Source organism: Aethalodelphis obliquidens, unplaced genomic scaffold (assembly GCF_003676395.1).
Source record: "Aethalodelphis obliquidens isolate GAN/ISIS:26980383/991018 unplaced genomic scaffold, ASM367639v1 scaffold39, whole genome shotgun sequence".
NCBI classification, from domain to species: Eukaryota; Metazoa; Chordata; class Mammalia; order Artiodactyla; family Delphinidae; genus Aethalodelphis; species Aethalodelphis obliquidens.
Window position 1 is genome coordinate 13,836,940 of NW_020837983.1, and position 4,846 is coordinate 13,841,785.

Sequence of the window (4,846 nt, forward strand, 5' to 3'; positions counted from 1 at the left end):
TGACTGCGTGTTGAGAACTCTTAACAGTACCCTAGGGCAGAGGAGAGTACCCAAGGAAAGGCAAGCTTGGAAGAGGATCCCCGTCTGGCATTCATACCTCTGATGGAATAAAATTTAAAGGCAGTACAAAAAAAATAAACACAGAATTCTGTTTGGGCCTTCTCCCTCCCTAATGCCCAGTGTGCATCTGCATTACACATTAAGCAGAGCTCCTGAAATCTTCACGATCTAAAACAGAGAGAGATGATAAATATTTTAGCTACTCAAAACTTGAAAGCGATACTCGTTATATATCTTCTTGCTGTAGATCAGAGAGAGCGCGAAGGCGGAGCAGGTCTCGTTTAAATCTGACAGAGGTTCTAGAACTACTTCATCCTATTCTCGGTCAGAACGGTCCCATTATGATGACTCTCATTATGATGGTCGTTACCGTAGGAGCTCCCCTTATCGAGAGAGGGCACGCTAGTCTCGGCCATATACCAATAACAGGGCAAGACTGATGGATACTGTAAAACTGAGTCCTCTTACTTAGAGATGGAAAAAAGAGGAAAGGATTCTTCAAAATTAGAAGGAGAATCCAAAAGGACTTCAGAAAATGAAGCAATGAAAAGATGTTATTCTCCCACTAATGACCAGGGATTCCGACGCGGGTCATCATATTCTAAGCACGGTCAGAGTGCTTCCCGTTATAAATCTGCCCCTTCAAAACCTGCACCCAAGTCTGATCAATTTAAAAATTCTTTCTGTTGTACAGAATTGAATGAGGAAATCAAACAGCCTCATTCTTTTAGTTTACAGACTCCTTGTTCTAAAGGTAGTGAATTAAGAGTGATTAGTGAAGTTCCTGAAAGAGAGAAGATTGGGTCTCCATCCCCATCAAATCGATTAAATGATTCACCTACTTTTAAAAAGCTAGATGAATCACCTGTTTTTAAGTCTGAATTTATAGCATATGATAGTCACGATAGTATTAAGGAATTAGACTCTTTATGTAAAGTGAAGAATGATCAATTAAGAAGTTCTTGTCCCACCGAATTTAATATAAACGGATCTCCTGGGGCAGAATCTGATTTGGCAACATTTTGCACTTCTAAACGTGACACTGTTTTGATGTCTTCTGATGATAGTGTGACTGGATCAGAGGTATCCCCTTTGGTCAAAACGTGCATGCTTTCATCAAATGGATTTCAAAACATTAATAGATGTAAAGAAAAAGACATGGACGATACTCGCATGCAGCATAGTAAGTCAGAAAGCCCATTTAGAGAAACAGAACCTCCAGTGTCGCCACACCAGGATCAACTCATACCTTTGCCAGTTATGACTATAGATTATTCCAAAACAATAGTTAAAGAACCAGTTGATGTAAGAGTTTCTTGCTGTAAAACCAAAGATTCAGATATATACTGTACTTCAAACGACAACTGCCCTTCTTTGTGTCATTCCGGAGCTGAAAATACTGAGCCTTTAGTAACGAAGATTTCTTCAAATAGCTTTATGAATGTGCATTTGAAATCAAAAACAGTTATATGTGATAATGGAAGTCTGACAGATCAGCACTCAAAATTTGCATGTGGAGAATATAAGCAGAGTGTTGGTAGTACTAGTTCAGCTTCTGTTAATCATTTTGATGATTTATATCCACCTACAGGGAGCTCATGTATTGCTTCATCTCTTCAGAGCCTTCCAGCAGGGACAAACGTAGACAGTTTAACTCTCTTGCAATGTGGAGAGAATACATCTCCAGTTTTGGATGATGTGCTGAAGAGTAAAAGCTCAGAGTTTTTAAAGCATGCAGAGAAAGAAATAATAGAAGTAGCCGGTGGCCTTCCTGATTCAGGAAGAGGATTTGCTTCCTGGGAAAACAGGCATAATAATGGACTATCTGGGAAATGTGTGCAAGAGGCTCAAGAAGAAGGGAACTCCATACTGCCTGATAGAAGAGGAAGACCAGAAATCTCTTTAGGTGAAGAAGGTGGAAGAGGACATACACATACTTCTGATGACTCAGAAGTTGTATTTTCAACTCAGAAGTTGAATTTAATCATGGAGGACAGTGATGGTGTAACATATACCTTAAAATGTGACCGTAGTGGTCATGCCTCAGAGATTGTATCCACTGTCCATGAAGATTATTCTGGTTCTTCCAAAAGTTCAAGTGATGAAAGTGATTCAGAAGATACAGATTTTGATGATAGCAGTATTCCAAGAAACCGTCTTCAGTCTGTTGTGGTTGTGCCAAAGAATTCTACTTTGCCCATGGAAGAAACAAGTCCTTCTTCTTCTCGGAGCAGTCAAAGTTACAGACACTATTCTGACCACTGGGAAGATGAGCGATTGGAGCCAAGGAGGCATTCATATGAGGAAAAATTTGAGAGTATAGCAAGTAAAGCCTGTCCTCAAACTGAGAAGTTCTTCTTTCACAAAGCAACAGAGAAGAATTCAGAAATCTCTTTTACACAGCCCATCCAAAAACAGATAGACAATCACCTGTCTGAAATTGCTCATCCTCAGAGAGATGGGGTTGATAGTACAAGTCATACAGACATAAAATCTGACCCTCTAGGTCATCCAAATTCTGAGGAAGCAGCGAAAGCCAAAATAACTTCTCGGCAGCAAGAAGAGCTGCCAGTTTATTCTTCTGATGATTCTGAAGATGTCTCAAGTAAGTCTCGGCAACAGACCACTTTCCCTAACAGGCCAGACAGCAGACTGGGAAAAACAGTCAAATTTTTCTTCTTGTGAGATCTCCCGAGTGGATGGTTTCCGTTCATCATCGGAAGAGCTCAGAAATCTAGGGTGGGACTTCTCTCAACAAGAAAAGCCTACTACCACATATCAGCAACCTGACAGCAGCTATGGAGCCTGTGGTGGACACAAGTATCAGCAAAGTACAGAACAGTATAGTGGGACACATAATTATTGGCAAGGCAATGGCTACTGGGACCCAAGATCAGCAGGTAGACTGCCTGGAACTGGGGTTGTGTATGATCGAATTCAAGGGCAGGTACCAGATTCCTTAACAGATGACCGTGAAGAGGAGGAAAATTGGGATCAACGTGGAGGATCTCACTTTTCAGGCCAGTCCAATAAATTTTTTCTGTCCCTTCAGAAGGACAAGGGGTCAGTGCAAGCACCTGAAATAAGCAGCAATTCCATTAAGGACTCTTTAGCTGTGAATGAGAAGAAAGATCTTTCGGAAAACTTAGAACAAAATGATAGGAAAGATAAAGGGCCTCTTAAAAAAAGGAGACAGGAGTTGGAGAGTGATTCTGAAAGTGACGGTGAGCTTCAGGACAGAAAGAAAGTCAGAGTGGAGGTAGAGCAGGGAGAGACAGCAGTGCCTCTAGGCTCAGCATTGGTTGGGCCTTCGTGTGTCATGGAGGACTTCAGGGACCCAGAGCGGTGGAAGGAATGTGCCAAACAAGGGAAGATGCCTTCTTATTTTGATCTGATTGAAGAAAATGTTTATTTAACAGAAAGAAAGAAGAATAAATCCCATCGGGATTTTAAGCGAATGCAGTGTGAGTGTACACCTCTTTCTAAACATGAAAGAGCTCAAGGTGAAATAGCATGTGGGGAAGATTGTCTTAATCGTCTCCTCATGATTGAATGTTCGTCTCGTTGTCCAAATGGGGATTATTGTTCCAATAGATGGTTCCAAAGAAAACAGCATGCAGATGTGGAAGTCATACTCACAGAAAAGAAAGGCTGGGGCTTGAGAGCTGCTAAAGATCTTCCTTCGAACACCTTTGTCCTGGAATATTGTGGAGAGGTACTTGATCATAAAGAGTTTAAGGCCCGGGTAAAGGAGTATGCACGAAACAGAAACATCCACTACTATTTCATGGCCCTGAAGAATGATGAGATAATAGATGCCACTCAGAAAGGAAATTGCTCCCGGTTCATGAATCACAGCTGTGAACCAAACTGTGAGGCTCAAAAAGGGACTGTGAACGGACAACTGAGAGTTGGGATTTTTACCACCAAACTGGTTCCTTCAGGCTCAGAGTTAACATTTGACTATCAGTTCCAGAGATATGGCAAGGAAGCACAGAGATGTTTCTGTGGGTCGGCTAATTGCCGGGGTTACCTGGGAGGAGAGAACAGAGTCAGCCTCAGAGCAGCAGGAGGGAAAATGAAGAAAGAACCATCTCGGAAGAAGGATTCGGTGGATGGAGAGCTAGAAGCTCTGATGGAGAATGGTGAGTGTCTCTCTGATAAAAACCAGGTGCTCAGCTTATCCTGGCTAACGGTTAGAATTGAAACTTTGGAACAGAAACTCACCTGTCTCAAGCTTATACAGAACACACATTCACAGTCTTGCCTGAAGTCCTTTCTGGAACGTCATCGGCTGCCTTTGTTGTGGATCTGGATGGCAGAACTACGTGATGGCCGGGAAAGTAACCAGAAGCTTCAGGAAGAGATTATAAAGACTTTGGAACATCTACCCATTCCTACTAAAAATATGTTGGAGGAAAGCAAAGTGCTTCCTATTATTCAACATTGGTCGCAAATCAAGACTGCTGTCCCTCAGCTGAGCGAAGGAGATGGGTATTCTAGCGAGAATACATCACGTGCTCACACACCACTCAACACATCTGATCCTTCCACCAAGCTGAGCATAGAAGCTGACACAGACACCCCCAAGAAGCTAATGTTTCGCAGACTTAAAATTATAAGTGAAAATGGCATGGACAGTGCGATTTCTGATGCTACCAGCGAGCTAGAAGGCAAGGATGGCAAAGAGGACCTCGACCAGTTAGAAAACGTCCCTATAGAAGAAGAGGAACAACAGCTACTCACACAACAGCTGCCTGAATCTAAAGTTGATAGTGACATTGCT

At 42.2% G+C, this 4,846-nt stretch overlaps 1 pseudogene; it reads left to right on the forward strand.

The window, feature by feature from the left end:
* The first annotated feature begins 519 nt into the window (after nucleotides 1–519).
* The window catches only part of LOC113633266 (histone-lysine N-methyltransferase SETD2 pseudogene), a 33,787-nt pseudogene continuing 29,460 nt past the window's right edge, over nucleotides 520–4,846 (forward strand).